The 12,037-nt window shown below is 39.2% G+C and overlaps 1 long non-coding RNA gene across 4 annotated transcripts in view; it reads right to left on the bottom strand.

Moving 5' to 3' along the window:
- Positions 1-397: 397 nt before the first annotated feature.
- Positions 398-12,037, bottom strand: part of LOC146812756 (uncharacterized) — a 41,032-nt gene continuing 29,392 nt past the window's right edge. For 2 of the 4 annotated variants that reach the window (XR_014965979.1, XR_014965980.1), the window contains exon 3: positions 398-2,400. This is a non-coding gene — a long non-coding RNA (uncharacterized LOC146812756). Of the gene's footprint in view, positions 2,401-3,420; positions 3,585-12,037 lie in introns of those variants that run through there. The other 2 variants (XR_014965981.1, XR_014965982.1) reach the window with 1 other exon arrangement.

The following is a 12,037-nucleotide window of genomic DNA, read 5'->3' as shown; positions in this document are numbered from 1 at the left end:
TCCTTCTCCTAAGTCCTAGGTCTGGTGATGGTATGAACAACAAGCAAGCAGCGCCCATGGACCCAGGACCTCTCCTGTCTGGCCCCCCTGTCTCCTTCAGAAGTCCAGATGAAAGACAATTGCTGGCTGGATGTAGCCAGTTTCTATCCTTGTACTAGGAGCTACGACCAAGCAAAGCAGACTCTTTGTGGACCATTTTCAAACACTCCTCTGGCCAAGCCAGATTGCATCTTCCCTGACTCCCTTGCTGAAAGGCTTTCAGTAAGACAGGAGGAGAGGCTGGTATTGGCTGAGCCAGGCATTTTTATTTACATTGAACAACACTACACCTCCTGGGTGCCAGATGCTCATTATTACAACACCAGAAGGCGAGCTCAGTTACTGGGACATGCAGAGAGGACATCTTATATGCTGGCTTATATGTCCACAGGGAGATTGAAGACACACTGGAGCGAAGTCTCCATTGTGTGCAGGCTTTGTAAATAATGTAAAATTGCTTGAATTAAGGGCATTTTACAAAATACTGAGGGGCACATTTTTTACTTGAACTGCACAGGCAGAGACAAGAGAAAACACTTTAAAACATACAATGTACAACAAAATGCAAATGGATTTAAGGCCTAGTCACGTCTACTTTAAAAGCTTTGTTATGTCAAACACAGCTATATTATTTGCGACTCATTCATGTTACATAAACACACATAATGTATTGTAAATCCACTTCTATATCTGCATCTAGGATCATCAGTCACAACATAACGTTGTATGAGGGAGCACTAGGTTCCAACAGTTGGGAGTCGGTGTAAAGTTCGGGTGCAACCCTTGCCAATGCAACCTACGCTCTGCTGTCAAGTGTCAGGAAAACGAGGATCACCTCCAATGGACCCACAGACTGTCAAGTGTAATGACAAGAAAAGGGACCACTGATTTGGGCCTCTGCAATTATGACTTACCGCATAATGTTCTGTGACCAATGAAGGGACAAAAACGCCTGGCCTGCATAAAGTGGAACACTTACACTAAAATACGCCAGGCAGAAAACGCAATCATGCAGTGAGTGAGCCCCCAAATGATGCGACTTGAGTGAATGGATGGTGATGCTCAACCGCCATGTCTGAACCCATAGATGATGAGATATTCATTGATTCCCTCGCTGGTGACTGGAATAGAAGCCATCACTCTATGGCCAAGGCCAGAGTCAACATGAAGATCATGGAACATACAGACAAATGTGTGTTCTTGAATACACTGGCAGACGAGCAGTTTGGCAAGCTGAAGTGGAGAAAGAACTTGTCGCTCCTTGGCAAGCAATATATGTCTATGGCATATCTTCTCCAGGCCATTGACTCACACACTTCGACCCGCATTCCGACACTGGGAATCCAATGCGAAGGTAAAATATTAGTGACCGAGCAAGGGATGGCTAACCTTGTGGCCTGCATCACAACTGAACACCATCAGTTTGTTTGTTGTCCAGCATCTTCAGGTTCTAACACTTGCTCGCTGCCTGATTTTGGAGCTGATACACAATGTAGAGTTAATTTGGGAGAAATACTCATTTAATACTGTGGCGGACCAAGAAAAACGTCCAATGCTTGTGTGTTAAAATATATACTTTGTTAGATATGATAGCTTCCAAGAACTTAATGGAGCGCCTATGCTTAAACCAAAGATATATAAAATAGTGGGACATAGGGGCCTTTCCTGGTTGAATTGACTAACATTGTAATCAATAAAGATGTCTAATATGCATGTAACACTATTGGTGATGCAAACCCTTCCATTGCAACCCCCGAAGGTGGTGCTTAATAATCTACAAAGTTTAGTGAAGGTTTTTATTTGGGATGGAAAGAAACCAAAGATGGCAAGAAGACCTGCCTGTGAAGCCGAAAAGAGGGAGGGCTGGGCATCCCTAACCTGGTCAATTATTACCAGCCAGCCCTGATTCCATACATCATAGAGTAGTACAGAGCAGTAACAGGAATGTGTTGGTGTATTCTTAATCAATTAATAGCAGATATGCATAGTTGGATGGAGGCATGGCTGCCCAGGTCACATAAGTCATGGGGATCACACTCATCAACCATCACCAAGGCCACCCTGGCACCATGGGAAAAGGGGGCTGCCGCAATAGGACTTAGCCCCCCCCCCCCCCCGAGACACCAATCATAAATAGCCCAGATTTCTTCCTAGCGATGAAAGAAGACTACACCAAATGGAAGAATACAGGTTGCCTCTAGAGGGCAGAATAAGTCCACAAGAAAGTAAGGTGCACTCTAAGTGAAGTCAGTCAAGAGCCATGCGTTATCCAAAAATCTTCTCTTTATTTACGTAGTTTGGCTAAAACCGGCACACAGGCAACGCGTTTCGTTCCCTACTGCCACGGGATCTTCGTCAGGGCTGTAATAATCACAACATACACAACATAAATATACAGATAAAAAAACATATAAATAAACAATACAATACATTAAATGATATAAATGACACAAAAAGACAATACATATGCGATGACCCAAAAGGCAAAAACCAAGATGTGTATAAAAACACACACCGTTCCTTAAGATAGCAGTAACATGGTTATAAGGTGCCACATAGAATATTAAAAAGATAAAAAGCAGAGGCCATATAAACCAGGATTGTACATAAGAACATACAGTATTTAACAAACATAGTCATACAAATATCGATACATATAAATAAGGTGGGAAACAGGAGAAAAAGAATTAAAAGGAAAAAGGAAAGGGGGATAGAAGTGGAAAGAAAAGCCAATATTATGGTAAGTGCAGATACGAAAGTGTTATAGAGGACACCAAGGTTTGCAAAAAGCGGGACCCGATAGCGTGAGAAATTGTCTCACCTTACTCGTAGTATAACAGGGCATATACAACCTAAGAACAAATCCGATTTTCGTCAATATACGACGTCTCCAAAATTGGATCTTCCCATAAGTGTAATCCAATCAAATCTGATATGGGGACAGATCGGTGACAAAACAAATGATAAGCACCAAGAGATGATCAAGGTAACTTAGGTAGAATCATATACCATAGACAAAGGGTAAACAAATACACTCAAATCTGCAAGAGCTTGACCTATATGTACAAGTCTACACAAGTTGTACAGAGGGGAACTGTATCAATCAACATCGGGTAAGTATTAACCCATATCACAAATGTGAGGTAAAATGAAAAACAAGCATAAAACCTCACCTCAAGTATATTCCACACTTTCAGCACATCAATATTACAGCCGTATAATAACGTGCGAACACTTTATCGTGGTTCCCCAGGGTTCTGAGAGATGGCATAAATGAGAAATGTCCATCAGTAATAAAATATAAATCAAAAGTAGACCAAAAAGAAGGTACACATACTAGTAAATGGGATCGTCTCACCGTAACCTCAATAAGCAGTTCCTCAAGTGTGTGCCGTCCCAGAGCGCACATAAAGGTCCTATGACATGGACGAAAAACTGTGAGGAAGCGTCTGTAGAGGATATTCCTTTTGTTAAATCAGTATAAAGAGGGAATCCAAAATAAGGAGTCCCAGGACGCACACTAGTCCTTAAATTCAGGAAGTAGACTGTCAATGAAATATAAACATACATAGTGAATTTAGCATGTGTAATTCAAAAGTTACACAATCCCCAAAAATATAAATACCCCTGAGAACTAAATAGAAATTGTGTTAATCCATTAACCCAATAGATGCCAGGCAACCAGCCCATATCGGGTGACTTAAAATGCGCGGCTCTAGAAAAACGACGAATCTAACAATAATAAGAACGAGACCACATCACACAGAGGGCAGAATGTTCTAATTTGTAAAACAAAGGCCTCATGGAGCCCGAGGGGGTTGAAATCCCCTCGGGCTCCGTGAGGCTTCTTGTTCACAACAACAACTGTGAACAAACATCGGAATGTTGGAACTCAGGGCTTCTACCAGCCATTCGAAGCCGGGAGCACTCCATTGTTTTCAATGAAGTTCCCAACATTCCAATGTTCTCATTGGTATTATACACAAGCAAGCGTGTACGAATTGAACCCCCTCAAAGACAGTAGACAGCTGGAGGAATTGTGAAGTAAAAGGTATGCTAGTCCACCTACTCTGCCACTGAAACTATTGGGAGGAAGATCTTGCACAAACAGATTCCCTTGATTTCCGGCATATGTAATCTTAGGCTAACCAAATAAAATAAACATAACCCGTACAATCACCCAGAGGGAAACAATATCATTTGCCTTATGCACAGGGAAGCAAACTGTTACAACTCTGTGGAGGGCAGTACATCAAAAGTGGTTGGCCAGCCTGTGGGGCATGGAAACTATCTCAATGGCACTAGACTATATGGATGATCACTTGCAAGAAGCACAGGCTCAATGTAAATTCTTCATTATCTATGAGTTTAAAGAATTGGCAGATCTAAATACCTAAAAGTTTAATAGATTTCCAGTCAGTGAGGAATCAAGAAACACAGTCAACCCAAGTACACTCAAAGCAAACTGTGAAGCACCAAACAAGCATAAGAAGTGGATACGCAAGGCCTTCCTTTAACCCAACGGAGGTCCACCAACACAATAGGTCTGAATATTGTTATACACAGCGAAGTGGAAGGAAGGGGGGGGGGGGGCGTTAAGGAACTCTGGTAAATTGATGGTATACTCTGTTTATTTCCTTAACACCCCCAGCCAGCGGTTGTAGTAGGGTGTATGTGTTATGATATGAGGCAATAACACAGAATTTACCCATGATAAATGCAACTAATTTGTAATAGTTCTTACTGCTATTAAGTCCACAAAGTCTTTCAAAGCTATTCCAGTCTCGCTATGTGCACTGTTATGTTATGCCTTTGATTAGTTACCTTCATCTCAATATTCTTGAAGCAGGTACTTACCCTTCTGCCGGATATGGATATGTCTTTTTGAAGCTTATTTGTATTTGGAATCTTATCATGTCATTTGATCCATAGTATTTTCACAATCTAAACTGTTATAAATATGTAATAATCTTACCACTTAAAATTATCCTTTTTTTAAGTATCTACTGTTCTGTATATTGTTGTTTGCCTATAAATTCTAATAATATACCATAACAAAATGCTTTTTTAGTCTCATCCTTTCTTTCTTTGTATTCTAAGACCGTTCTGCCTTCTTGTAGTGCATCTTAATACTGTGATAAGTTACATTTTTTCTCCTTAAAGTGTCTTCCCACTGGTGATTTTTCATCTTGTAATCATATTTTTGATCTGAATTCCTTCCACCGGTTTTTGCTTTTCTTTTTTTCTAAATTTAATTTAGCAGTAACTCAGATACAGTTACATTTAAGTGGGGGCAGTAAGTGTACTTCTATCATCAAAACACTTACCTTTTCTACAAAACAAACATCATCCATAGTTCAATCAATATTTATTTTTTGTTCAGTATGTCATAGTCTTTATCCTCCTCTGCAAAGTAGGACTACACTTTACCTTTCAGTGTAATAATGTACGAATTTCTCAAACACCTATTAAGTATTCATTCTATATTCGATATGGACAGTTCTAAAGATGAATTAGGGTTGCATATTCCTGATCCGTGAAGTGTCGTAGATGTGTGTCCCAGTCCTACACTATGCAAAAGAAACAACTGATGGACGGAATGCTGGACAATGCAAACATTCACCACAAGTCACAAGGATCTGGGTTTAATCCATCATTCTTTTGCTCACCACACCACCCCAGTTTGGACCCAGCCAGAAGCATATTAGTCTTGACCCTGTTCCATGTGGGAACAGTCCAGCCAGAACTGCCAAGCCAGGTCCTCCCTGGACCGGAAACAAGCATCCTCGGACCGGTTTCAGGGCAGCACACTGCATCAGCTAGGCTAGTTTGAATCCAGTTGTGTGGTGAGCACGGGACCCACGTCTGGGCATACCCTTCCCACTTAGGGCGACATATGCAAAAGAAACAATTGATGGATGGAATGCAAACATTTACCCCCAGTCACAAGGATCTGGGTTTAATCCATCATTTTTTTGCTCTCCACGCCACCCCAGTACACTCTACTACACTATAGTAGCATCCCCCGTTTTTTTAGATACGTTTGAATTGGTGCACAGATTTTCTCAAATGTAGTCATTTTTCTATGGGCTACACTAATGGTTTTTCCATTGTATAGATAGGCCATACCTTTGACCACCATATATTCATTGGGAGGGAGGCGTGCAATTTTCAGCTATGCGCTATTACGAGTCTTGCCACTGGGATCATGTGGTTAAAAGTTTGCCTGTCATAGTGATGAGTGGGTCTGAGTCATCGCCAGTATCACACAGGACTAAAATAAGTGGATTACGCTTCTGTTTTATGCATGTTATGGATAGTATGTTATTATCTCGTTTCAGATTGTGTGTATTTCTCAAGGGCCACAGCATGTGTGCCATTGTCCCTTTCTGGTAACATCCCTTCCAACAGGTGGCAGAGGGTCCGAACATAGATGGAGTTAAATATCACCTCATCCGGACTTTATAGCAATTTTCCTTTTGTTGACTGGAAATGGAAGAAATCTGCCATAGTCCAAGCGTTAATCTATGTTTCATAGTTTATTTTCATTCTTTCTTTTGTTTCCCTTTTTCACTGCATATGTGGGTTTGGGTGCTTCTTCTAAATTACTTCAATGTCTCTAAGGCATGGTTATTCCCTTCTTTGTATTATGTTCCTTTAATAAAGATTCAGTGGTCGTTAAGTCTCAAGTCACTGCTTGCTTTTTGTCTCCCCGCCCTGCCCACTGAATTGTCTGATTATATTTGTATGGATATGGGAGTTTTATCCTCCATATTTGTAGGAATAGTTATATTGAAGGCTTTGTCGTTGGGACTCCTAGAGTTGCTTCAGTAATTCCCAGTCATGTTATGAAACCTTTCTCTCCATCCCTGGGGCAAAATCTTGATGATATAGTATAGGGAACATTGTAATGGGTAGGTAGTCATATCTCCTCTTCTAACTACCGCTCTACAGTGTAAAAGGGTGGAATTGGGATCCATCTTAAAATTTCCAGTGGCTTAATAAATATACTTGTTCCACTTTTACCCAAAGTTTTGGCTGTTGACAATAGAAAATCTATTTGGAGTCTACGTTGGGTGGATTGATTATATCGCTCCATATAAGGGGCGGCCGCCCCACCCCTCATTTTTACATTTGAATAATATTGATATCTATACTCTGGAGTCCATCCTTTCCCATGTACATGAAATCAATCTTACTCAGATCCCTTTAATGATATCAGTGGGGAATTCTAGTGGTGACGTCTTAGAATAATAGGGTAAGCTAAGTATAAAATATCCTTTTTATACTGGCCAGTCCACAACACAAAAGATATCTAGTTTTCCCCAGTGATATAAGTCCTTCAATAAGGTAACTAGCTACGATGGAATAGTGGCATCATTTATTTTATTCCTAAGTACCCGGGGGGGCTGAGGTCAGGTAAAACCCATTGTCAGAGTTAGTGAGGCGTCTGGTATTGACAGCGCAATAGACAAAAAGTAATTTATTTTGAACCTTAATATCCAAGAGAATTATTGAAGCTCTTGAATCAAAGTAAGCAGGGAGTGTCCGGATTTGTACTGAAGTATAAAATGCCACACACAATTAAGGCAACTTAATAAGTTTCAACTCCAGTCTTTTCCCCAGTGATGTCCATATTAGAGTTAATATCAGAGTCAGAGGCTCCATTGCAAAAGCGAAAAAGGGCAGTCTTGGCGGGCACCTCTAGAGGGAGTTGTCAGTGGGCTTTTTATGTAATTAACTTTGATAGTAGTTGATGGTCTTACAATGTTGGCTAATATGTATTTTCTAATCTTCATGCCTAACTTAGTTTTTACTAGTATTTTTTGTAGGAATCCCCATTATATCCAAACAGATGCTTTCTTCACATCTAGTGAGAGAAGGAGCAGATGTGTGTTTTGCTTCACAATGGAATTGCTTAAATGTAGTGTTAATTGGATATTGTCCAGTGCGTGCCTGTTTTTCTTGAATTCTGACTCAGCTGGATATGTTATCAAGGGTCACATGTTGTCAAAATGCAGTTTAAATATTTTGCGTATACTTTAACATCTGTATCCAAAACAACTATAGGCCTGTAGGATTTGCAAGTAGATCGATTTTTATAAGGTTTTAAATCAAACTCGTTTTTGAACCGGTCATTGTCTTTGTGACTTCACCTGTTTCCACAAATTAACTGAATATTTGGACTACGGGCTCAGATAAGAGATTCTTGAATATTTTATAAAAGGATGCATACAGCCATCTGGACAGGGAGCATGGGTATTTGGGTAGCCTTGTGCTTGCATCTAAGTCCTCCTGTGGAGTTATAGGGTCTTCTATTGATAATTCCAGGAATATAACGTTGGCTAATATTGTTTTTGTGTATCTCACAACTGGATAACAGAAAGCTATTTAATTCACTTATAATTGTCTAGTGGGAAAAGCTTCTTTTCATTCTAAGTCATATGTAATTGTCACATGGCATAGTCTTTCATAATTGAGGTCCTCTTGAGCTTGAAGGTATTAAGCAATTGACTGAGCACAAAAAAAGGTTAATCTCAAATTAGTTCCTACAGAGTTCAGCAGAACGTGTAGGCTGTTTTATCTAAGTTATGGAACCTCCAGATGTCAATAAAATGTAGGTCCTGTATTCCATTTATTAAAAAAATGGGTGGGGATCTTATATTTCTATCGATGCCTGATCGATCCACTTCCAGGTCCAATACCATGCTGAAATCGCCGCTAAGTATCACACTACCTTTTGTATTATCTAAAAGAAATCGGAAGTGTGTCTCACCAGATATTTCCTCGTTATCATTTGGGCCCTAAATATAGTATAGTGTAACAGGTCGGTTTTCAAGCTTCATTTTAATATTCCTCCTTTATCCCTATATATGCAGTCCAACTTGAATTACAGTCATTTTCTAGATAAAATTGTCACTGATTTGGACTTGGAGGGTCCCATGTAGTAGAATTATAATGAGTAAAGGGGGTGAGTGTAATTTGCATATTTCATTTGATAGTAGGTAGATGTCTTTAGGAAGGCAATGGCTATTTCATCCGAATTTAGCTATTTAAACAATGTTTTTTATTTAATTAGGAAGGTTTATAAGTTCAGAATTTTTTTTATAAATAAAAATAAAGGTGTCAATACACAGTTCAGTTTTAAACTCATGTCACTACAATAGAATTTTCTGTAATACGGTTATATGAATTGGACTCATGAATAAAAGACAAAAGAATAAAACAACAGAAAAATATCATGAAAAACATTGGAATATCCAATAATCTAGGAACATTTAGGGGGTTCAAGGGGATTTAAGAACTTCTAGTCGAGATGATTGCAGCTGGGAACATCTATTGGCATTTGTGTCAAGGTAAATTGTGACGGGTGCCCACAAATCCAGACGTTTCGTTGCCATATGTAGAGGATGCACATAAGCTGTGTCTAACCTGTGATTATGGCAAACATTATACCACCATGACCTATAAGAGATTTTTGTAAAATATTTCCAATTTGCAGTGATTTGTTGAGTGAAATGCAACCGCTAATAACAGATCAATAATTTTAACATAAAGCGTAACATTGTCCCAGCAAGATGAGAGACTTCCTAAGAAAACATTGTTGAAGGAAAAAGAGAGCTTAGTTCCAAAAATCAGGTTAATTTGAGACCGCACTTGTTTCCAGAAATTATGTACAATTGGACAAGAGAAAATCATATGAAATAAATCAGCATTTGGGGAGGAACATGTCCAACAGGCATCAGGTACATTGGTAAGTCTTTTACTTAAAGCGCTTGGTGTCTATTGTAAACAAAAAATAAAGTTTGTGTTATATTAGCAGCTCTGGATGATTTACGAATCTTGCTCCATATATTATTCCATAAAGACTCCTCTGGCCAGGATAGCATAAAATCTCGTTCCCATGTCTCTTCTACATTAGATTTCTGCCTAACAATGTCTTTGCTTTGTACATAACTATATATTGTGGAAGCTTTGGGCATGGTTTTTAACAAAGTGTGTAGTTGTGAGGAAGGGTCCGGGTTAGTGGAAACAACCGGTGTGGCAGAAATTTGATTATATTTATCCATCACAACTTTTTAAAGTAAATTGTATTTATGGATAAATGAGGCAGGCAAATTGAATGATTGACGGAGTGAAGCAAAGGGTAAGAAATTCGATTGTGAGATTAACTGATGGATCCAAATTAATCCTTTTTGTCTCCAAGTCCTCCAATAGAATGGCTTATTTCGGATAAGCAGGCTTTTGTTGTGCCAAATTGTTGAGTTAAGGAAGGAATCCATAGTAGTATGAGTAGGTAGAGAAACAGATTCCAGGAGTTTAGAGGTCAGTTTGATTATGGGAGTAGACAAGGTCTGTGGTTTGCGTGAAAAGGAGAGGTATTCATGAAAGGAAAAGGAGGATAAGAAGAGGCGCTCAATTGTGGTCCAAAGAGGACAGTCTGCTGTGGAATCTAGCAACCAAAGAGAAGCTTGACGTAAAAGGAATGCTTTTTGATATGTCTGAAATTCGGGAAAATTAACTCCGCCTTCTGTTTTAGGGCGAGTACGTTTAAATAGAGACATTCGAGATTTCTTATTATTCCACAGGAAGGAGGAAAGGATGGAGTTAATCTTTTTAAAAAAACTTAGCAGGAATAGGCACCGGAATGTGAGGAATGGCATACAGAATGATGGGTGACAGCATCATCTTCATAGTGTCCAAATGGCCCCACAAGGATAAATATAGGGGATGCCATTTAGTGGATAGATCTGAGATCTTTTGAGTGCATTTATTAATGTATAGTGCTACTGTGTCTGAAATTAAAGGGATAATATGTAATCCTAGATACTTAATGTGGTTAGGTTTCCATGTGAAGTTAGAAGCACTCAAGTCAGACTTAAAAATAAACTTAGTTAGAGGCAAGATCTCGCACTTATCGTTATTCAATTTGTAACTGGAGATAGTAGAATACGCTTGTACTTCTGCCAAGAAGGCAGGGATTGAGTCATTTAGTTTTGACATAAAAAAGAAAAATATTGTCTGCATAAACTGCAAGTTTAATGTGGGAATTTGATGTCTGAAAACCATATCAATTGGGATTTTGGCGTAATTTAGAGAGAAAGGGTTCCAAAGCCAAATTGAAAAGAAAAGGGGAAAGAGGGCAACCTTGGCGCACTCCTCTGCCCAAATCAAAGAATGGAGAGATTAAACCATTGGTGCATACTACTGCGTGGGGATTCGAATAGAGAAGGGAGATCAAGGAAGTAAATTTGGGGCCAAAACCAAACCACTTGAGGGTATAAAATAAACAGGTCGATTTGACCCTGTCAAACGCTTTTTCGGCATCCAACGCGATCGCCGCAAGTGGTTGTTTTAAATGGAAGGATTTAGACAAAACACTGAAGAGAAGTCGCGTATTGTCAGTTATAAATCGACCCTTGACAAATCCAGATTGTTCTTTACCCAACATATCCGGTAGGTAGGAGTCTAGCAGTATGGCTAAAGCTTTAGAGAAGATTTTGTAGTCGATATTAACCAAGGATATAGGCCTATCATTTTTACAGTATTTAGAGTCTTTACCTTCCTTGGGGATGAGGCAAATGTGTGCTTCTGAGAAGGAACCTGAAAAGCTACCTAATAAATTAAAGGAATGTATTAGGGAATATAATTTGGGCATGAGATTTTGAGAAAAGTGGAGATAAAATTCGACAGTGAAACCATCCGGTCCCGGCGCTTTATCTGTTTTAAGGTGTTGAAGGGCCTTAAATAATCCTTGCTGTGATAAATCTGATTCCAGAGGAGATAAGTCTGGAAGAGTATGATGAGATTTTTGGATGGTAGAGAAAAATTGTGACAAGGAGTGATCAGTGGGTTGTGTTTCGGAGTTGTATAATGATTTGTAAAAGAGGGAGAATTCATCCAAAATTTCGTCATCCTTGAATTTTAAATTTGGTTGTTCATCATAAATTGATTCAATGTATAATTTGTTATGTCTGATTTATAAATAATTAGCCAA

Source organism: Triturus cristatus, chromosome 7, assembly GCF_964204655.1.
Source record: "Triturus cristatus chromosome 7, aTriCri1.1, whole genome shotgun sequence".
NCBI lineage: Eukaryota > Metazoa > Chordata > Amphibia > Caudata > Salamandridae > Triturus > Triturus cristatus.
This window is presented reverse-complemented; position numbering and strand designations above follow the sequence as displayed.